This window comes from Amblyomma maculatum, chromosome 3 (genome assembly GCF_055883805.1).
Source record: "Amblyomma maculatum isolate TAMU_Amacu chromosome 3, ASM5588380v1, whole genome shotgun sequence".
Taxonomy (NCBI): Eukaryota; Metazoa; Arthropoda; class Arachnida; order Ixodida; family Ixodidae; genus Amblyomma; species Amblyomma maculatum.
Window position 1 is genome coordinate 117,250,069 of NC_139346.1, and position 24,126 is coordinate 117,274,194.

At 46.7% G+C, this 24,126-nt stretch overlaps 1 long non-coding RNA gene across 1 annotated transcript; it reads left to right on the forward strand.

The window, feature by feature from the left end:
• Positions 1–1,822: 1,822 nt before the first annotated feature.
• Positions 1,823–13,115, forward strand: LOC146195786 (uncharacterized). The gene is made up of 3 exons (XR_014706045.1): positions 1,823–2,133; positions 5,349–5,486; positions 7,858–13,115. It is a non-coding gene; the product is annotated as an uncharacterized LOC146195786 (long non-coding RNA).
• Positions 13,116–24,126: the final 11,011 nt, after the last annotated feature.

Sequence of the window (24,126 nt, forward strand, 5' to 3'; positions counted from 1 at the left end):
ACATTAGAAAGACGGCCAAATTTGGGTGCTATCCCACGTGCCTTTAACGCCTGAAATGCCCGGCACTGCTTGATGACATCTGCTACTGTGGCAAGGGTGTCCCGCGAAATAAGGATCGAAGTTGTACACATCCTCAGCAATCCCCTTGAGGAGGTTCCCTACCTTGTCTTCTGACATCTGCCGGTTTACAATGCGACAAAGTTTCAATATTTCCTCGATGTAACGTATGCATGTCTCACCGGGCAGCTGGGCTCTCTGGGAAAGTTGATGCTCAGCGCGTTCCTTCTTCGCAAGGGTATACCCAAAGGACTTCGTAATTTCTTCAACAAATCGGTCCCAGGTTGTCAGGATTTCTTCGTGGTTATCAAACCACATCAGAGCCGTGCCAGCGAGGAAGAAAACAACATATTGTACAGACGTGCGATCGAATTCCAGCGGTTGTACTTGCTGCATCTTTCATAATGTCGGAGCCATTCCTCAACGTCATCTTCGGGCTCACCGTGAAACGTACGCGGCTCTCGCTGGTGGGGAAAGGTCGTCGTCTCTTCAGGTCGCTGTTCATGAGTCTGCGTCGTGCGGGTGTATAGCCATTGAAAGGTACTGTTGAGGAGATAAAGGTGGCAAACCTGCTACATGACGGCTGCGACGAGGTACTGGCGGATCCAGAACGTTGTTACCCAGCGCCTAGCACCAAATGTAACGGATGAAATGGTTTTAATACAGGTGAACGTCGTATGAAGGACGGACGCACACGGCTCAGAAAACCCAGATCAGTCTGCGCGCGGTTCGCTTCCCCTGCTTCTTCTTCTTCTCTTTCAGCTGCTTCTCATGCGCCGCTACGCGGCGTAACAAAATCATCGTTTATCGATCATACCCACTCGCTTGATCAGCTTGATCCTAACTCTTCCGAGAATAACACAATGGCTGCGGACACGTTAGCGGACACGACCTTGCCAATATAGCCTAGAAAGGCTTTCGACTTTATATAGTCCACAGCATGCGTTTAGATTACGCGCAACGAAGGACAATTCCAACGACAACCGAGGCGAAACGATGCGTGGACAAGCTATAGATGGCTAGTGATTAAACAAGTTGAATGCCGTTACTTTGGAGTTGACTAAACTTGCCAGTCAAATCGCTTGTTAAGTACAATTGACTGAAATGTGCGGTACTGATGACTTGCACGTGCACGACTCTTCCCTCGTCATTGGCCCTGCATTTTGAACAAATAAAGCCAGTTGAAGGATACCCACACACAGATAGACACCAGACCACTCTGCATCGTCCCTCTCTGTCTACAGTTCTTCCACTTGTTTTATTTATCAGAAATATATGTACCAACTGGCACAGCTCTACACTCTATTGACCTTAATTTCGTATTAACTGCAGAATAAAAAAAATGGCTGTGGTTTAGCTTCGGTTAAACCAAGACTGAAGCGATAGCTGAAGCATGGTTACACATCAGAGGAGCGCGATAGCACGGCGCTCCTCTCGCTCCTCTACTGATGTCAGTAATCATGTCTCGCCACGCAGTTCTCAAGTCAGTTGACCTCTGACATTTGGTGGGAACATAGCGTACATTGACCTTGACATAGCTACACAAACTAGTTGTGGCTTAAATTCCAACTTGACCTCGAAGCGGTTTGAAGGCCATCGGAAGCATAGAATGACGTTGGCTTTAACTTGCGTAGTAAAACTATCGCGTCAAAAAATAAATAAATAAAAAGAAACGTTCAAATTACGCGCTCATTTGTGGCATTTTTTTTAGCTCATCCGCCAGGGCGGCGCCACAAAACTCATGCTTCGCTCAGTCGCCATGCATTGTAGCAAGTAGCAGCGCTGATTGTAGACGCAGGCGTCCATGAGATATACCAAACCTTCACGAAAGCCCGGGAGGCGCGCGTCTGTCACAGGCGTGTGTTCAAACTTTTCAGCTAACGGTTTGTGAAGTTTACTGTCAGCTTTTGTAGATATGTGGAGACTCGCGGCATTTAGCGAAGGGCGCTCAATGTGCTAACTCTGCAGCGGCGCAGTGTTGGCGGTGGTTTGTGTCGCGGTACCGATGACAAGGCCTTGTAGCCCATGCAGGCCCATGTTGTGGCCTCACGAACAACATCGGAGTCGCTTTCTCAGGTTTGGCCTTGCTTCTTGGCAGTATAGTTTTTTTTTTTTGGCGCTGATATAGTTACTGTTAAAGCTGCTGCTGTAAGCTTGGGCGAAACATGGTAATATTTAATCATATAAGTGTAATGAGGGCAGGATGCTTCACGTGTTTATTACTAATATTGATCTGCTTTATTCGCATGTAATTGCTGCTGTATTTCGCCTTTGCTGCCACATTTTTGTAGAAATTGTCTGCGCTTTGAATTGTGTGCATGTGCCGGAAGCTCTCTGCAAGTGGTAGCACAAGATTTGTGCACCTGCGTGCAATGCAGAATCAGCACGTGGCTTAACTTACTTTTCGTTGTAAACGTTTCAGCAGTTCCACGTTGCTGATGTGCCAGGGAGAAATTTCAAGTGAGCCGTTCGGGCCGTCCGAGCACGAACAAATGGTCTCGCAATATTTCTTAAGTTAAGCTAGTGTTAAGACAGTTGCCGCCGCCAAATTTGTTAATCGCAAGGAGGAATGGGCTGGCTTGGCTGGCCAGCGTATGATTTGTTTCAGTCACGTTTTGGTTTAATTATTGCCGCAGAAGAGCCGTATACTAGTATTCACCGAGTTCCACGTTTTTAGCTCGAAAGTTTGTATGTTGTACACAACGGAGGTATTCAAATATAGCGCACAAGGATGTGTGTGCTTTTGTGTCTCGCTGTGCCTCAAAGCAGAGAGTTTGGCTAGGGTCACGGAACAGGGCTCAGTTATCGTCTTTTTCGTGACTGCATCGGGGGTGAAGGCCATGAGCATTGACCAGGCAGAAGTGTAATATGGGAATGCTATAGATGCTTCGAATCTTTATTCTATGGTAAGGATGAAGTAACATTTAATTCGATTTGCTGCTGCATTTCATTTTTACTGTAACATCTTTGTAGAAGATTTTGTCGGCATGCTGGATTGTCTTGTTGATTTGACTGCACACAGGGCAAACTTCTGTATTCCCTGTACATGCATCTCATGGCCAGTCCAATGTATGGTGGTTGTTAAGTTTATTTTCCTCCTGTGGTGTGAATTTTCACAAGGGACGCTGCTAAAAAGTGTCATGTTCAGATGGAGGGGAACTATACCGCACTTTTACTCAAAACATATGCAGCTTGGTAGACCAAAAGGTGTTGGTTTGGCTTAGGGGGCTTAACGTCCCAAAGTGACTCAGGCTATGAGAGACGAGAGAAGTTTCGACCACCTGGGATTCTGTAATATGCACTGACATCGCACAGCACACGTGCACCTTGCTTTCGCCTCCATCGAAAAGATGCTGCTGTGGCCGGGATTCAATCCCGCATCCTTGGGCACAGTAGTCCAGCGCCCTAACCATTTGACACCACCACGGTGGGATCAAAAAGTGCTGCCATTTTCATAACCTTGAAGTGACGAGAATGTGTTAGAAAAAATATGCACCTGATTTCCTATCAAAATTGTGATGCAAACATTCTTTGTGATGCTTTGGTATTGGTGTCATATCATTTTGCTTCCCATTCAGCATTGATCTGGTTGTCAATTTGGAGCCTAGCTTGTGACAGGGATTTCAAACAATGACATATTTGCCCCAGATTGTATGCCGTTCATTGTAAGTGCAGGTGACCTTTCGAGAAGTGAAACAGATAATGCACCTTCCTTTCCCCAAAAACCAAGTCAACTACAAAAACATTTAACACCTGGCCAAATTCTGTGCCACTCTCTCAATGCCAAAAATTTGTGGAGTCAGAAGGCAGTGTTAAAAGTGATATAGTGTCTACCCTCAAAAGTTGAAGCTTAAGCTTCCCCTAATTTTCATTTTTCTCATTCCTCACGTGATCTATGTTTAGGCTGCACATTTTCCGGTGTTTGTTTTTTGAAAATTTGGCGGATGTTTTTCGGTGTTTATATACATGTTTGAAATCTGCATTTTTGAGCTAGTTTCTTGATGGAAACTGTAAAACATGGTGGTTATCGCTGACAGAAATTCACAAAGCAGTCAAGATTATTACTGTTGACTTGATGGATACAAGTATACTTAGATTGTCATCAGCCATGCAAGTGCTCTCCTTTGAGATGACTGCACGCAATTTGGGAATGCTAGCATTGGCGCTTGACAACAGTAATCTAACATTGCAAGATTATTGGGCCAGTCACATGCAGTTTCCAGAACAAGAGTGGGTCGACAACAGTGCTGAGAGTGTACAGGTGACAGTGACCGCTGAGCCCGCTGACAGTGTTATGAGTGGCTTTCTCATATGCTGGCAGACCGGCTTTCTCAAACTGTTTCCCTGAACAAGGTTCAGTAAAAAGTGGCATACTAGAATTTTGAAGGTTGCTTGCAGTCTGCACAACAGAAACCACAGGAGAGTATCTGCAAGCTCGCCCCTTTTTGGATGCATGCAAAATATAATTGTGGTTGGAATTCAAATTAGCGTGCGCCTTCAAGAAATGCATCTCATTGCTTGTGGTGCTAGAGATTTTACTGATGCATATCTCATCCACAACGAGACTGTGTAGTTCTTATTAGGGTGTTGCAAGAAATTCCAGCTCAGCAGTCAGCCTTTTCTTGATGAGAGGGTCGACTCCAACTTCATGCAAGGAACTTTCGAGGTGCTCTTTCAATGCATTTCTGCATGGAAAGGAAAGCAGCGCTTTGTCTGAGGTTTTCATAGTATCTAGCAGAAGCTGAACAGAATTGGACATTGGCTAACAGCCATTTCAGACCATATAGGCTTCCTGGCTTTATGACTGATTACTTGATCCAGGATGATTCTGGCCTTGGTACTTATAACTTTCAAGGCATTGACCACTTGTAGAATCATGGTCCCACGGCATTCTTCCTTCGTCTTCTCAAGCTCTTTCTTGTACACATCAGCTATTGAAATAAGCCGTCCATTTAGTGCATTCAAAGTTATGTCTTTGTTGTGGGATTTTTTTAGGTTGCAAGAAAGCACTGGCAGACTGTGTTAGCCAGTCTACATGCCAAAGAGCATATGATGTCTGGCCAGGATGTGATAATTCACCTACGCTGGTTGATTTGTGTCTCAGCAGTATTTTCACAGCAGGGGACATGCAAAATTGCTGCGTAAATACCCGACAGGTGACGCTACCAGCCTCAGGCATGGAGTTCCCCATACACTCAATGAAGAGCATTGGGTCTAGCCCATTTCAGTCTAAGAACACTTGTGATGTTGCTGACTTCACTGGAGAATGTTTGCTTTTTCCTTGATTACAGTGCTTCTGTTGCTTTGTTGCTTGGATGGCTTCAGATAAGAAGAGTTTTGGAGGAAAGTGCTAGCCACCATACCTGGTTTCAACATGCTTTTCTTGGTGACTTCCTGAAAGTCCCCATCAAGAATGAAGGCTGCGAACAGTTGAGTAATTCGACGTGAAATTTGTATGCCAGTCCTTCCTTGATGCTGCTTTCAGCGATTGTTCTCGAAGTGTTGTGTCTGCAGATATATCATGGACTGAAACGCCAAGCTGCTGCTTGCGGCAATCCTACGTGACTTGTGATCAAAAGCTCCAGTTGTGGTTATGAGACGAAGCATTGACACTGCAAGAAAAAGTAGCACTTGGAGTGCTGATGTCCGAAACATTAGTGCTCAATCAGAATAAGCAGCTGCTGCTTAGCCATGCTGGGGATGGTGACGAACCTGGATGCCATTGTCCCCGCCAAGTGACAGTAGTGTCATGGCTATACAATAGGACGTAGCTGGAAGGGGACTGGCAGCTAGTGCACAAGGACGTAAAGGATGCACTGCAGTAGCATCTGAGGAATGTGCAGAGTTAGGACTCGCATGTTCATGTCACCCATAGTGGCATGGGGGAACATTCATAAGTATGCATTCTGTTCACCTAGACAGTGCAGTACAGGCAGGGAATTTTCAGTGGTAAAGATGCCAGACTACTGTGCCTGAGTACCCGGTTCGATCTCGATCTCCGGCGTCTGCGTTTTGAAGGAGGTGGAACGTTGTGCTGGTGCGATGTCAGTTGCATGTTAAAGATCCCCAGATAGTCAAAATTACTCCGTAGCCCTCTGCTACGGCTCCCCTTTCTCTTTCCATTTTCACTCCCACCTTTCTCCCTTCCTTTCGCTGTTCATGTGTCCACAGAACAAGTGTGACAGATATCATGCTTTTTCTTTCCTGTCAGCCAACTATTATTATTATTATTATTATTATTATTATTATTATGTTATCCTAGAATTTGTACCATGTGTAACTATCGTTAAATTTATGCTGTACACTGCAGCCATACCTTTCTTCAAAACATCTAAGTAACCATTGGAAACATGCAACAGAGCTGCATTAGGATGTTGTTAATGGGAATATCATATGACACATTGAGGCCGGTCCACTGCAGCACCAGATCCAGAGTCGGGTTATTTCGGGCACTTTGCAGTGTCCCACAGTCCGTTAATAATAAGGCTTGAAACAGGACTGTGTGGTGTGTCGTCAAGAAATAAACTACAATTGTTTGAAGATGTCCACTACTTTCTGTGCATTATTTCCAGTATTTTAAACTAGCAATTAGCTACATTTTTGAATACTTTTTTCGGTGGATTGAGCATTACAAACTTGTGACTGCTGTTTGCTTGACCCTTTAACAACCATCCCAGAGCTGTACTCGTCATAAGAGATTGTACCCACATCACCAATGGTAAGCTGCACTTGTTCAGCCCAGTGTGGCGCTGCTCCCCCTGTGAAAGACAAGCTGTGGTCTGCTTATAATTGACTGGCATTGTCGTTAGCTTTCACGTAAGGTTAAGCTTTTTCAGTATAACTCCCTCGTTAGGTCTTGCGTTAATTGTGTGCTCACTTAGTTTGAGGAGCAGCTATAGTAACCTATCAGAATTCAATATACACTTGACAGAGGTGTCTTTATGCAATACAGATTGTTGGCGATGTCATACAGACACACTTTATACTGCCACTTCACTGCTGTAAAGTCTTAAACTGACAGGCACAGTGCTTACCATAGTTACATGTAAATAACGTAGCCATAAATATAATTTAAGGGGGAGTTTGGAGTTTGACATGTCGCAAGAAAGGTAAGAATCAAATGGTACAATAACACTGTCACAGGTTGTTCAAGCCAACTGCCACAGAGGCACTTGGGGGCTCGAAAAAAATAGCGATGACTCTGAAAAGTAATGAACTAATGGACATGCCCATATTGTTTGAAAGGCAGTACTTCATGAATGTGCACGTCATATCAACCACAGCAGAGCCTTCGATGTGTGAGTGAAAACAGTTTCCCATGCAGCAACAGGCGCTGTCATTGCTGTGCGCCACTGTTACAAGTTTCGTGCTGTTCACTCCTCCACTCTTATCCCGTTTGCTGTGCTTTCTGTTCCCTACCCTACCGAACTGTTTCAGTGCCTAGTCGATGCGAAAGATTCATGCCGGTTTCTTTACGTTTTTCATAACACCTCGAGAGTCTAGTGGTGAAGCCAGCTGTAGCAACCATGAGAAGTAGTGAGAAAAAAAGTTTGTGCTATATGCGTACCTTGGTCCCAAATATATTGCAAGTTTTATTGTGCAGCCAATGAAGCGTGGAAAAAACGCATTATATTCTTGTAACCATGGTATACTCTGCTAGCTAAATTTAAAAAAAAAACAAAGAGAAAAGGTCTGGAAATTGTGGGATGATCGCATAGGTAATAGGCATGCGCAGTATGAAATTTGGGCACCTGCTGCCTTGTGTGTCGATGTTTTTAATGTATTTTCATACGATTTCAGCAATCATGGAATGCTGATGCAAGTTGAGAGGCCGCATTGTGCACTGGGCTGGCTGTCGACCTGCTGGTTGCCGTGGCTGCTGTTGACTGACGAGGCACAAGTCACCAACGAGATAAGTGAAGCAGCTTTCGTTATCATAGTCTAGCCGAAAATGTGTGTAGCTGAGCGCAGGCACCAGGTAATGGGTGACAGCGCTGTTATTCCCTCAGACTTTTCTCTGCTTAGTGCCAGGCTTTGCCGTGGGTCCAGAAGCCACGTATGTGTTCTTTTGTTTTACCACTGGGCGGTTATCTCCTAGGTGGGCTTTTATAACAGCTCACCTAGACTGAATATAGTTCAGTGCTGGCCCTTTTTAGGTCATCTAGGTTGACTCAGGTTGATTTTCCCTGCTTTGAAATGCACTTGAAGTAGAGTCGAAAATACTTGGGAGATCAGCGTTGACAAGATGGCGGCATCCAGGCCTCCCGCTTCAGAGTGATTTTGTCTTCGTTACCGCGTTTTTGGGTGCGCTGCCGCCTATAAATGGCATATTGGGTTTTCGCTTTGCCTCATGTAGCATTCAGCCTAAATAATTAGTGAATAATTTGCTTTGTTTTTTATTTTGAACGGCGGCAGCGCAGTCCCTAAGCCTGACGAGTAGCGTTGCTTTGTTGGCATGGCAACGCCATGAAGTGGATCGTCTTGGCTTGACTGGTTACAAGCGTGGATGCATAAAAATATGCTTGGCAGCACGGGGGTGAAAGGAGGCCGGTACTCACCATGACGGCAATACAAATAAAAGTATTCAACACGGGAATACCAATGTTGGAGAGTACAACGAAACTGCCGCAGCAAAGAAACTGGCTCAAATCCCGGTGCGACTTTGCTAGTTTTGGCTTGGGATTAAAAAAAAAAAAAAAAAAAGAAAGGCCCGAATGTGTTTTTTTTTGTTTTCAATCTACATGTCGCCGCCGTAGTTTGCGTTCGCGCTTTCGTAAAAGCGCCGATGCAACATACAGAGTAGCATCCCATAATTTGCTGGTGTTTATCATACGAAATGGGGGACGCAGTTGAATCTCAGTACAGTCAAACCTCGTTATAACGAAGTCTCATTTTGCGCGGAAATTCGTTCATTATATCCGATATTCGTTGCAAAAGTACACACAAATTCCTACAAAAAAAATTCTGTTCATAAACCCAAGTAAAGGCTACCTTAAAATGGAAACCACAGAGCTGAAAAAAAAAAAGCATTTTTTTTTTCTTTAAAGCGTGGTATAAGCACGCGAAACCTTACCTTTCATTTTGCACTTCCCAGCAAAAATGAGCACACAAATCGGGATTTAGGCCACGCAGAACTGATTTACTTAATAAACGACGTAATCTTCATTTGGCGGCACTTCACACTATACGATAGAATAAATTTCTCAATGAAATCGACACTGTGCAGCGCTTTCCCAATGTCAGCTGATTTGGCCACAGGTAGGTTCTCAAGGTACCTTCTCAATTTCCTCGCCATATCGGCGGCCTCGGTGCTGCTGAGAGCTCGCTCTTCGCCTTCTTCTTCACTCTCATCGCTGCTCGTAGCATCATCTGTAGGAAGCAGCTGATCGACAATTTCTTGGTCGGTCAATTCGGGCGCCACAGCCAAGTTGTCATCGGCAGCAATAAAGTCCTCGAACGTAACATTCGGAACCGCCAGTTGATGCCATGTCGTCTCGTCGAAATTGTCCGCTTCACCTTCAGAATCGTGGGCATCGTTGGGCTCAGTCTCGCTGGTGGATGGGGCTAGGCCAGCATCAACGAAGTAATTTCTTATTGTCGACTGTGCCACTTCGTTCCATGCACCGTACAGCATGTCCAGCGTAGTTTTGAGGTTTATGGCCGTTGATATGCCCCTGTCTATGTCAAATACGAGCTGCGTAACCAATTGCTTTTGGTAGCAGCATTTTAGTGAGCGAATGATGCCCCTGTCTAATGGCTGCAGCACTGAGGTCGAGTTTGGCGGCAAAAAAACTAGGCGGTCCGCTTCAAGTGGTACAGACACCTTATGGGCAGAACAGTTGTCCAATATAAGGAGCACTTTCCTGCGCTGCTCTGCCATGTCTTTGTCGAAGGCCTTCAGCCATGCTTCAAAGAGTGACGATGTCATCCACGCCTTTTTGTTCGAGCGATAGTCCGCTTGGACATTCCGGGCTTTGCGCAGGCACCTGGGGCGAGCAGATTTACCAATAACAGTTAGCCGCCTTTTATCTGACCCATCCATGTTGACACAAACAACAACGGTGACACGGTCTTTGCTTTTCTTGCCTCCTCGGCACAGTTCGTTCTTCGCAACGAGTGACCTTTCCGGGAGCAGCTTAAAAAAAAGTGCAGTCTCGTCCACGTTGTAGACATCACGCATCTCGTAGCCATCCAGTTGCATGCGGAAGCTTTCTGCCCACTTCTCGCAGTTCTCTACATCGACGGCTGCTTCTTTGCTCGACAAGGTGTGGCAAACAATCTGGTGGCGGTCTTTAAATTGCTGCAGCCAGCCACTGCTTGCATAGAAGTCATCGTGGCCTAAGACGCAAGCGAGACTTCTTGCCTTCATTTGAAGCACGGCACCAGACACAGGCAGGTTGCGTGCTCTAACATCCTTAAACCACGCAAACAAGGCATCTTCAACATCCTGGTGGGGACAATACCTGACGCGCTTCCTGTTGTTCTTCACGGCGCCTGCAGAGTGCACGTTTTCTATCTTCTGCCTTGCGCTCAGTATGGTTGACAGAGTGCTAGGCGCAATGGCGAAGTCTGCGGCAATCTCTTTCTTCTTGCGCCCGCTGTCGACCGCCCTGAATATATTTATCTTTGTTTCAAGAGAAACTGCTTTGAGTTTCAGCGCCGCCATGCTGCAAGACGACGGCACGAATTGAGGAAAGTGAGCACACGCGCGGGTCGGCAAAAGGTAGGGGCAGGGGCACGCGGGCGGTGGTTCGATCACGTGCAGGTCACATGCCAGGCAGCTGTTGATGCTAGATTCACTCGCGGTCCCTAGATGGCGTGGCGTGCGAAAGCGCGGGTGATTCAAACACATTTTAGGTGGAGGCAATGCGGGCGGTGGTTCGATCATGTGCCGGTCACATGCCAGGCAGCCGTTGATGCTAGATTCATTCGCGGTCCCTAGATGGCGTGGCGTGCGAAAGCGCGGGTGATTCAAATACATTTTAGGTGGAGGCGATTGATAAAACCGAAATTTAGGGTTTTGAAAATTTTTTGTTTTGCTTCTTTGCGGATTTTGAGTCGTGTGAATACGAAATATGCTTCGTTATAACCGATTTAGTGTCAAATTTTCAGTTTTTCATTTCGTTCTACAGATAGAACTCCCATAGAAATAAAGCACAGCCAATCAAACTTTGCTTTTACTTCGTTATATCCGATAATTCGCTGTATCCGTGTTCGTTATAACAAGGTTCGATTGTATAATAAGAAACTGTCTCGGCAAGAACTCGGCGTGAAAGTGATCAGTGAAGTCCGCCATCGACTGGAAGGCCGGCTGGCAGTGTCTCCATCGTGCCGCGCTCTTAACAAGTGCTACGGGAATTACCTGCGCTAGCACCACGTCGTCTGGGGAACCCAGTGCCGTCTGATAATCCTCGAGTTCTTGCAAGAACTCGTGGACTGACTTCACGTCCCTGTAGCCGGAAAAGGAGGGAACCTCTAAATTTATTCGCGGATGCGAGACTGTTGCCGCAGCTGCGGCTTGATTGGCGCTAGCCACCGAGCCGAGCTGACCGGCTAATACAGATAACATCGCAGTCATAGGCTGCATAAGCGCGGCTGCGTCGGGAACCTGTGCGGGCTCTGCCGCATCCCTTGCCTCGCTCCCGGATGCACCGGCATCCCCTATCTGCCACGTCTTTTCTCGGTGGCATTCTCACTAAATAACTAAGGCCGGCCGGGAGGCGCAGAACAGCTGCACGCGCATGACTACCAGCTAGCCCGCATCAGGAGGCTAGTCACAAAGGCTAATCGCGGCGACAACCTTCACGTCTATGTATGACATATGCAAAAAAAATTAAAACACAAACCGCCCGACACTAAAAAATACACACATAACCCAAAACAAAATCAAAACACTGCACAAACACCACTATACTACACTCCGCCTCATATACACACACGCTAACCCTAAATTCAAAATGGCGTCGCGCCTATCGTACAAAGGACCGGCCCGTTGTGAGCCTTGCCGTGCGCTCCCACATCGGCAGAGAAATCGTCCACAACTTTCAATGTAACATTGTCTCTGTCCAATTTCCATGCTTCTCGGGGAAAATCAGCGTAGACGCGGCCTTTCGGCGTCTCAAACCTTGTCTGCAGAAACGTTTTCGGACGTTTTTCAGCAGATGAGGAAAGTCAGAGAAGTGAAGTGCTCGCTTGTCGTTCACCGGATGAGGGCAGGTCACTCTTATGCTTGTCATAGAGCCTGCGATTATTCCGTGCCTGCAAAACTCGGCCATTTCCTTTACCTTTCCTTGCAGGACAGTGAATACGTTGGGATTGAATCCAAAGCCCAATGCTGCATTGCCTTATTTAAGCAAGTGCGTTCTGGCAAAGCCAAAATGTTTGCTGCCGCAAATGTTCGTATAGTTTCGGACTGCGCATACGCATCAATATGCATTCGAGGATCCATTCACCTTCCTACCTCCTCCCTTTTTTCGATTTTTGGCGCGCTGCTTCGAAAGAGGTGCACATGGCAGTTTGCTGCTTTTCTGGAAGGCCGTTAATTTTTTGTGAAAAAATTTCTTCAGATATTTGTTCATTCATTGCCTTCATGCGGCTCAGGCTCATCTTTGTTTTGCTTAATGTCTTGTTCATTCTTCTTAGGCACTGAATGTGTTTTTCATGTGTTCGCACGAGATAGCCACGCCTTTGAAGATCAGATGAATACCATTGGCCGCAAGGATCCTCCATGGTGGTAGCTCCTCGACTGCATGATTTAGGTGCACCACTCCTCTTCTATGCTGTCTGTGACAGAAATGATGCACCTGGTCCATGTAACACTTTTTCTGGCCGTTGATCCAAGTAACGAACCACTGGTTGACTTCGTGGCGTCAGCGGTTCAGGGCATGGGGGAAGAGGACGGTTCATGCAGAGTCTGTCACGACCCATCCTTTTGACATGCTTCCTCATAGATGACGGCAGCCAAAGTACCAGCTGCCGCGATGTCGGCTGCTCCAATGTGTAGAACCAACTTCTGGATGGCCATAGGCAGGTGTTCCTGAAGGGCTGGAACATCAAGAAAGAAAGACCCCCCCCCCCCCCCCCCCCCCGGTTCAGCTAAAAAAATTGTGAAGAAAGTTTTCGTGTAGATCTTAGCGCCCCGTTTTTCACAAAGAGGAGCACATGGGCAAGGCTACCAGAACGCTACTTTAGTCAGTCATCGAGCTGAACCCGTTGGAGTCCCGATGTGGTGCGTCATCCCCGTTGTGATCTCCAGTTTGTGGTATTGTTACGTTAAGACATTACACCACAGCTGGTGGCACAGAATGTCAAAAGTTTGCCAACAGTGACCACTATGCAGTAAAAGCCTATTAACTTGGATTTTGTGGCATCGTAGGAAATGTCCAAATTAATCGAATGTCGAATTATCGAAAGGGGCAAAAAACATGTCCCACATCGACATACCTTTATTTTTTTTAACTTGTTGTTATTGACTGCTTTATGTGAGAAACTTGCATTGCAACTAGTACTTTGCGCACTTCACAATGGCGCGGCAGTTCATCATAAGTATTGTCATCTTCAGAACTTGGCTACCTAAAACTTCAGTGATTTCCCCATTGGTGGGATGGCTGGCAGTGCCGATGCTACTGTCGACTGCGACATAATCGCACAGCTGAACATTCAATGCCAGAATGCTTGTATCTTCTCTCTTCCTCATGGTTGGCATGCAGGTCATCCACATTGTTAGTGTCAATGCTCTTGGTGAAACCACAGTGCTTGAAGCAGTTTGCAATAACTGCAGGTAATGTGTTACTCCAAACATGCACTAGATTGTGCATTGCACTAACAAGGGTGACGTACCGCATTTACTCGCATATAGGTCGGCCACAAATATAGGTTGGCCCTTATATATTGGGCTCGCCGTGGGCCCGAAAAATCTTGAATTCTCAGAGTATATAGGCCCCGATACGACAGTAAAGTTGATCTCATCATTATTCTAGCTGAGGCTCGCATACCAGAAGTGCACGTGCTGAGAGTGTTGGGAATGTGGATTCAATCCAATCAGAGGTCTGACCACACGATCAGATTGCTATCTGGATCTTCAGCCCAGATAATGAGAATGATTGGGCGAGTGACCTATAGAAGAAAGGGGATGAAGGAGGAATACATGCTCAAGTTAGTGTGGGCGCTTGCGGTAAGCAGAGCCACGTACAGTCTTCCGTATCAACACCTGAGCCAGACGGAGAAAGAGCAAGTGGAATCGATCCTCAGGAAGGCGTACAAGACAGCGCTGGGGCTGCCAATAAGAATGGCAAACGCGAATTTAAGAGCAAGTGGAATCGATCCTCAGGAAGGCGCACAAGACAGCGCTGGGGCTGCCAATAAGAATGGCAAACGCGAATATAATGGCCCTTGGCTTAACAAACACATACGAAGAAGCGCAGCTTGTCTCTCAGAAGATGAAGCGACAACGCACTACGGCGGGACGAGCTCTCCTCCGAAGACTAGGCTATCATGATCACATGCTGGAGATTGAACAGACGATAGACATATCAGATGCGATCCGGTCTACGTTTGTAGTAGCACCAATTCCCAAGAACATGCATCCTGTCGTTCATCAGGGTAGGCGTAGGGCCAGGACGGAAGCCTTAGCCAAGACCTATCAGAACAAGAACACCGTCTATGTAGACGTGGCGATGTATTCTAACGAAAGAGATGTGATGGTGATGGTTGTAGATTTCCAGCTAAAGGAGAAAATGAGCGCCTCGCTACGGAACTGCTCCGTGTCTGACGCCGAGGAGGCCGCTATTGCTCTAGCGGTCGCTGAGGGCAATAAGTCCGGGCGTTTGCTGGTAGTAATGACCGATTTGCAAGCCGCTTGCCGAGGATTCACCAACGGCAGGATTGGCAAAAAGGTGGCTGCCATCTTGAAGGCCGGCGGGATAAGCGACACAAAACAATTCATACAGTTGAATCCCGCTATAACGAAATTCACGGTGCACGAAAAAAAAATTCGTTCTCGCGGAACTTCGTTATCGCAAAAATTTGACGTGAAACGCAGAAAGAATTGCCCAAGCAGCAGCAAAGGCGTTTAATGCCAAAAATCTGTAAGCTTGGTTTGCTTACGCTTCACGGCGAGCAACGCCGTCACGCGATTTTCGCACTCGGTCAGCAAACCCATTGCAACATCGTCGTCTCGGACAGCAACGAAATTCCTGATGACATCAAAAGCGTCCATCACCTGTACGGCGGTTGCCGCAGCCGGCGCTTCCTGTACGTCGTCGTCTTCTTCATCGGAAGAGTCCTTATCATTCCGGGCAGCTTTTATGATCTGCTCATCACTCACATCTTCGTGAACAACAACACAAGCGTCAGCGCCGATGTATTCGTCGAGCTCGAGATTAGGCGGCACGGTTCCTATTTCTCCCAGCGTTTTCCAGGCGGCCGCGATCCCCGGAGCCGGTGACGCCTCTTCGTCGTCGTCTGTAAGGCCTGGTGTTAGGCCAGCAGAGTGTACGGGTCGACCTTCGGCAAATCCGGCGTGCCTGAAACAGTTCACAATTACTGAGTGCCCCAGTGTGCTCCAGGCAGCAGACATAATCTGCAGTGCCACGTACAAGTCCACCTTCGTGTCTCGGCCGGTTTCAGTGTTAAAAAGCAGCCGCTGAATTAACCTCCCGCGGTAAGCGCGCTTCAGGCTAAGAATCACGCCCTGATCGAGAGGCTGTAAGACAGACGTGCAATTGGGAGGGAAAAACCTCAGCTCCGTGTTAGTGAGCTTGACTTCGTCGGAGTGATGCGCTGAACAATTGTCCAAAAGCAAGCAAACTTTACGGCCCTGCCGCTTCATGTCGCGGTCGAATGTCATCATCCACTCGGTGAAAATAGCGCGGGTCATCCATGACTTGTTGTTCGCCTTGTACTGCACAGGTAGGCTACGAGTTCCGTTAAAACAGCGCGGCTTGGCACTTTTGCCTATGACTAACGGCGGACGCTTGTCCGAGCCATCCATGTTTGTGCAAAGCAGCACTGTGATGCGTTTTTTGCTGTGTTTGCCGCCATGACAGCGCTGCCCCTTGAAGTCGAGCGTCCTAGCCGGCAACATCTCGTAGAATAGCCCGGTCTCGTCGGCGTTGTAAATGTCTGCAGGCGCGAAGTTGCTTAAAATTCCGGCCATGTTACTCGCCTTCCAAGCAGCTGCTCCGTCCACGTCTGCTGACATTGACTCGCCGCACAACACTTTTCCAACGATGTTATGGCGGGCCTTGAAACGGTTTAGCCAGCCAATGCTGGCTTTAAAATCATCAATGCCAAGTAGGCATGCATAGTTCAAGGCTTTCTGCTGGACGATGCTTCCGGACAGGGGGACGTTGCTGGCTCGTGCTTCCACAAACCACGCATGCACTGCTTTGTCCAACTCTTCATGGAGGGGCCGCGTCACCTTTTTGTGCTTCGAGGATGTGCCTGAAGCAAGTGCCATTCTCACGCTGTCCTTATTGCCTAGAATCGTTGACAGCGAACTTGCAGGATTTCCGAAGTCTTCAGCAATTGCCGCTTTCTTCCTTCCGCTTTCTGCTTGGGCGATTATTTGAGCTTTTTGCTCAAGGGAAAGAGTTTTGCGTTTTTTCACTTGCGTTGCCATCGTGTCCTGCGGATGAAAACTCGTCGTTGTCGAAGAGAAAGGCAGCGAGTGAACAACGCGACCACGACACAAAGCCAAAATGGCGGAACTGCAATCACGTGATTTCATGCTTAATGTGGCTTTGGATTTGACTTGGACTTCTCGCCAATAAAACTAGTTTCGGTTTCGATTTTGAACGGGCAAATTTCGTTGAAGCGGAAACGCTCTGCAAAAATGGTTCGTTGTGCAGAGAAATTTAGGCCATTAATTCTTATAGGATACTCGCGGGGAATAAAAAATTATTCGTTGTCGCGGAAATTTCGTTGTGGCGGTATTCGTTGTGGCGGGATTCAACTGTACTTTGGGCTCCGGGGCACGGCGTCATTTCCAGGAACATCCAGGCCGATCTCAAAGCTCGAGGTTATGCAAACCGAGGGAGGTCAGAGGCTGAAGAGACGGGGCAGTGACTCGTACCTACGCAAATATTTTGGTGCACTACCGGGGGACCAGAAGCCGGTATCCTCTGCCCCACAAGTTGTTAAACAGGGCGCAGTCAGTGTCTTGGCGGCAGCTACAAACAAATTCTTATCCATGCCTGTCTTTATACAGCAATATACATCCGACCGTATACAGGGACACGTGTCCCTGGTGTGGACAGAAACTGACAATTTATCATATCACATGGGCCTGCCAGAAAATAGATGCAGTGCCGATAATTCACAACGCCACGCCGGAGCTGTGGGAGGCTGCGGTGTCCAGTTCGGAGTCGAAAGACCAGCTTTGGCTGATTGAACGGGCCAGCAGGGCAGCAAAGGCCGCGGGAGTCCTGGACTGAGGACCCAACCACGAGAGCTCTAGAATATTTTTCTTTTTTGCATTATATAAAGCTTTCTCTCTCTCTCGCCGTAGAATAAAAAGTTATTCAAATATAAGTCGACCCATATCTTTTGAAAAACTGCAAAACATGCGCATGACAAAACTTTATTCAGAATAAACTTGGCCACTAAATTCCGTTAATCGCTGGCAAAAGCCACATCCTCGTCGGAACTATTTTCCTCTTGGGATCCTTCGCAGGCAACCTCTGCATCCCAAATGACCTCGTCCTCACTGGTGTCGAGTGCATTAGAAATGCAGTATTTTTTTAATCCTGTCCTGATCATCTCTGCTGGAAGATCTTCCCACGCATCCTTGACCCATGTCGCCACTTTGCTGAGCGGGGCCTTCTTGTGATGTCTTGCTGGCATCATGGCTGCATTTTCCTTCGCCAGCCATTTCCTATAATATTTGACGATGCTGCCCTTAAAAGATTTGTTGACAGCGACATCTAGGGTTGCAACTGAGACATGCTGACGCGTGATTCCGTCTTCTCAACGGCTGGGTCCCGGAAGTTACGTACGCGCCACAATTAAAACAAACACAACAAAAACAACAAACATTCATTTGTACTTTGAGTGATTATGCAGATAAGTGTATAAATTAAACGGGTATATTATAAAATATTCAGCGTATCTAAACAGTTGCTACCAAGAATGATTTCTACACATCGGCTGTGTTTGTCGCGTCATCTGTACAATATTCCCTGCAACACTCAAGCGAAACCGGCGCGAGACCTCCGCTACCTCCGCCTCCGCACCTTTGAGCGCCGTTGCTGCCGTGCTCCAACTCTGACCTGACCGCCTGGAAACTGACAACGGGAGAAGGAGGAACATTTATTAGGCCCGAAATAATTCGGTGGTGCATGCAGTCACCAGATGGGGTTGTCCCCTATTTGCGGGACCCATGCAGTGGTTGGATAGTGTAAGCAAGCGTCATGAATTTCGCTAAACAATGAGGCTTCAGTGCGATCTCTGTTGGTTAGTTATATGCAACAAGCCCGACATTATATTTCGTCTGAGCAGCGAACTACTGTTATTTGAGGGATTACTTCCGGCTTGCGGATATCGCATTTGGAGCAGACGCGTAAAGCATAATTCTACAGCCACAGTGCATTTGCCTTGACATCACCTCGTCTTCCGCCGTGGCGTTATTTTGAAGCAGCAGCACAATACTAAATATTAGTTAATATTTCCTCTGGTATGAATGCGGCCTAGTATGTATGTATAGTTGCACCAGAATGCACTGTTTAGATGCACTTGTCTATCGTTGGCAGTATATTGAAGTCAGTGAGGTAAGATATCAAAATTAGTACCCTACCTTCAACAATTTTATTGCTACTTTTCCCAGGGCTTCTCATGCTCACAAGCGAGCTGTTCTCCTTGAGAGTACTCTTGCCGCTCTAGAGGATGCTATAGTCCCGTTACAGCCTGCCAATGGCCTTGCAGAGTCCACGAAAAGACTTGTTTACCACTGTTCGAGGCATTGCAGTGGTGTTTTCACAGCACCATCATTCATTCTTTGATGAAGCTGCAAGAAAAACTGCCGAGTACTTGACAGTGACATGAAAGTGAAGTTACTGAAATGCACAATGAAGAGCGATGCGCTTTTTCAGCAAGACCCTCCTCTGTGTGCTGTTGAGAAGTTAAAGGTCGCCAGCAGTTCAGCTATACAGTTTAAAGCATTGATGCCCTCAGCCTTCTGCATTGTAGCAATGAGATCAAGCAGAAGTTTCGAGAGTACTTTGCCCAGGGCTTCTCATTCTCAGAAGCCAGGCGTCTCCACGAGAGCAGCCTTGATATTATGGAAGATGCTGCAAGCACAGTGCAGCTTGCTGTAGTAGATTTGTGAGCTTGTTTATCAGCTCCTTGAGGCATGGCAGCAGAAGCACTGTGGCAACGTTGCCGATTCCTTGATGAAGGTGCAAGAAAGTTCCCGGCATACTCGTCTAAAGCCGAGCTTGCAAATCAGTTTGCGCCATTCTGATAAATTCATTTTCAGTAATGACACAGAGACTGAACGTGAAGTATGCAGTCATACAAATAATTCGATCCTATGCCAGCCCCTATCAGCTTCACCAAGAATCGTCGAGCCAGCTAGGTTGCACCTCGTGAAGTAGCGATTTCGCACTAAAGGATGGAGAAATGGGAAAAGACCATGTGTCTTCCGTGATTTCTTTATCGGCACACATTACTAGACTTCAGATCACTTTGAAAAGCTGGCAGTTGATATGCTGCTTAGAGGACATCCGTCCTGGTTTTCTTGTTACACAGGTTTCAGTGGAATACCCAATCAAGTCACGTTTTAAAGCATTGCAGAGATGCACGTTTTATATTGTTCGTGGATTTCATTTTCGTTTCATTGCATTCCAGCATATTTCATAATCATAGCCCCCATTATGGTGTGTATTTCGTTTCCTTGCCTATAATCTCCTTTTTATTGCATGATGTAATCAAAACGGGCCGTATTTAAATAAATGTTTTCTCTACCAAAAGCACATTTTTTGTGATACAATTTACATGAAGACTGATGCATTTTTTTTTTTTTTTTTTCCTCTCTACCCCTAGCACGCCATCCGGCTAGCCATTTCAAGATCAGGGGTCTATTTACCACACTCACCTGAAAAACAGACCTACCTTATTTTTTGTTGCTGACCAAAATGAAGGAGCTTGTAAAGTGTGCATGCTTTGCACCTGACAGGACGGCCAATGAAGAGCTATGGTTATATTGTGTGGCGGCATGCAAGATTATTGCACCAGTGTGCCAGTGGTGACAATAGTTTGAAGAAGTGGTGCATTTGTCAGAGGCCAATGTATAAAATCATTTCTGTGTAGCATGCTTATGGAGGCTCAGCTGCTAAGGCCAGAAATACCGGTTCTGTTCAATGTAGGTGAAATGCAAGATGCCCATAAACTGTGCGAAAGAACTCCTGGCAGGTGAAATTTATCCAGAGTCTGAGTTGCTTTGGAGTTTTGAACCCCGCAAATTATGCATCAACCAAGGAGCACAAGTTAAGTAAGGAAAAGTTTATTTTAACACGAGAGCGTACACCACCATCAGCCGGACTATACCCACTGCAAGGCAAAGGCTTTCCCATTTTCCTGCAGTTAACCCGGCCACCTGACCCCTGCAAACCTCTTAACATCATCCACCCTCCTAACTTTCTGCCGTCCCCTGCTACGCTTTCCTTTTCGACCATCGATTATCCTCTCTTTGCACTATGTGTCTTGCCGATGCTCATTTCTTCTTCTTGATTTAGACTAGAACACCAGTAATGAGTTATTTCTCTTACCTATTGTGCACCATTTTCTGTTTCATAGCCCTCTGCGTTGTCCTCAACTTAGGTAGAACCCTTTTTGTTAACCACCATGTTTCAGCCTCATAGGTGAGTACCGGTAAGATGCAACTGCTAATGCTTTCCTCTTGAGTGATACTGGTAAGTTGCTAGTCGTAACGTGCGAGTACATTCCAAATGTCCTCCATCCCAATCTTATTTTCCTTGTTATTTCCCTTTCACGGTCTGGATCTGCAGTCACTACCTGTCCTAAGTAGACATATTCGCCTACCCCTTCCAGTGCTTCGCTTCCTATTGTGAACTGCTGTTCGTTCCTGAAGCTGTTTGGCATTACCGTAATCTTCTGCATGTTAATCTTTAGGCTTACCTTTCTGCTTCTGTATAGATCATAAATCATTCTTTGCAATTGGTCCTCTGAGTTACTTAACATGCAATGTCATCAGTAAATCACAGGTTACTGAAATATTCTCCATTAACCCTGATGCCTAACTGCTCCCATTCCATGCCTCTGAATATGCACTTTAAGCAAGCTGTAAATAGCACTGGGGAAATCGTGTCTCCTTGCCTAATACCTTTCTTATATGAAAATTTTTTACTTTACGCAAAACTTTGGTTGCTGTGCAGCCACTATAGATATCTTCCAGTATTTTTGCATATTGCACTACACCCTGATCTCGCAATGCCTCCATGACTGCTGTGGTTTTGACTGAGTCAAATGCTTTCTCGTAGTCAATGAATGTATGTGCAGGTTCTGGTAGTACCCCTAGCATTAGTACCCCTATTTTGAAAGCAATTCTCTATTGGTTTTGGCATCGACTCTTTAAAGCCTCGCATCTTTGAAAATCACGAGCATGCCTCCGGCAGGCTTTCACTGTAAGAGCACTAGTAATCCCATGTTGGCAAAAATTGTCCGGCGGCATCAGCGTCGAGCGTTTGAAGCATACGCAGCCTCAAAAAATTGTGAGCATGTCTCTGGCAAGTGGTAGTTAGCAGGTAACGTAGGCAGGTACTTATAAGTTAGACGTGCATTGACGCACTGACGCTTATTTGTCTTCTGCTTTTGGAAGTTGCCAGAAGTGTGATTGTTGGCAGGTGATGTCAAAAGACGAGATGCAAGCTTGAGTCAGAAGGAGATGTCACCTGAGGTAGTTGCTTTTATATAGATGGGCGAGATGGGATTTGAACAAACGGGAGCCTTGCACCCCCATTTGAAGTCTTGATGCTTTCCAAAAATCACAAGCATGCCTCTGGCAGGTGGCATGGTAGTGTCCACTCCCATGACCACAAGGCTATGAAGGTGCCATTGAGCTCGAAACCTTCAATTGATGAGGAATGCTGATGTCTACAAGACATCCCATATGGTCTAGGTCACCTGAAATAAAATTGCTATTGCATAATATATGATTAATAAACTAGCATTAACGTCTGTTATTTCTTTACATAAGCAATACAAAAAAGTAACGCTATCATGCATAGCTATGTGAATCTTAATAATTGTATTCAGTGAATTTTCATTACAAATACTACTTTTCAATGTAGCACTCAAGAAACTGCAGTTTGCTCAGTAGTATTTTGCCACCACAGTAGCTCAGTGGTTAGGGCACTCGACTGCTGAACCCAAAGGTGCGCAAACAATCCTGGCCACGGGAGCTGCGTCTCAATGGAGGCGAAATTCAAGATGGTTGTGTACTGTCCAATTCAGTGCACTTTATAGAGCCCCAGATGTTCGAATTTTCTGGAGCTCTCTGCTGTGATGTAGTTCATAGAGTCACTTTGGGACATTAAGCCCCCCCAAAACAAAAGGGGTAACTGCTCTTGAGGAGACCAAAAGCAGCTACATATCCATCTGTGGTTTGTGCATTGTGAACCATGACAGCAATGGGCACAGCCCCTGCAGCTATGGCAGTCAGCACCACAGTCACGGTGCTTCTTGCTGTGTCGCAGGATGCCGTGGAGTCGATGAAGATTATCTCCGAGGCAGACTGGAGAAGCTGTGCACGCCTCATAATCGAAACGACGCCGCTGCGGCGTCGTCATTTCGTTGCGCATTTTGACTAGCGTGGCGTGTTGTTCCGCTGTTGTGTGAAGTGTGCTCTGCGACGCTAGGCCTAGGTGCTTCGACGTTTGTCAAGAAACTCCACTGTTCTGAACTTGAGGATTTCGCTTGCCTGCGATGGCCCCCACTCCGTCTTCGTCGTCCTCGCCGATGGCATCGAAGCGCGGAAAGCAGTACCGTCGGTTTGCTGTTGGAATGCTTGCTGCGGACGCATGGAAAGCATTGAGGCAAGACACGATTCGCAACTGTTTTCGCCACGCGGGCTTCATACTCGCCGCAGAGGAAGTGGACTGTCCTGAAAGCACCGACGCGATTGACGTGTGCCCGCCCATGGACGACGTGATCAACGACCTCCGCTCTGCTGGGGTTTCCATACCCACGGAAATAACTTTTGAGCAGTTTGTTGACGCGGACAATGAGCTCGACTTCTGCGCAGAACTAACTGACGAAGAAATAGTCCGTCAGGTTGTGGAGGATTCAGAGGACTCCGATGTTGAAAATGAGGAGCCAACGCCCGCGCTGCCTACAAGCGCCGAGTTGACGCGAGCGTTGTTGACGCTTTCATCCGTCTACAGTGCTGATATGACCCTTGCTCAGATCGAGGAGAATATGATCGCATGCAAGCGGAACGCCGTCCAAATGACGATCAGCCAGTTCTTCACGCCACTGCAGCAATAACACCGGCTGCCCTGACGACACATTCATAATAAACCGGCAGTCTGCTGCATACAGAGCTTTTGAGTGCCTCTTTTCTTAGCCACTTCTCTGATGCTGTGGCAGTGTTTCGGAAGCGTGGTGCTTCGCCCTTGACCCTCTAGATACGAGAAAAAAAAGAAAAAAGGTGCGTTTTTTGCATACATTCATTTTTTCGGACTGCCTGAATTTTCTGACGTTTTTGAGTTCCCTAGAGGGTCCGAAAAATCGGTCGTTGACTGTAAAACTCCAAGGTCAATTTAAGCACTTGTGTTTGGTTGGCACTTCTACTTGCATATACATTTCTTCAGTGCTGCAGAATTTAGAACATCTCATGGTTGTGGCTGCTTACTCTTTCAATCGTCACTTATGCTGGTGTTCTCTACTGTAACCATGCACTGTCAGCGCAGTTGTGTGTGTCCCTAGTCCGTTGTCATTGTCTGCCAGCGCTGCGATACCATAATGTTTGATAACCACCACCAACTAGCACAGCAGTATACCTTACATGCACTGCACCTTTTCGGAAGCCGTAGCTCATTGCATTTTATGACC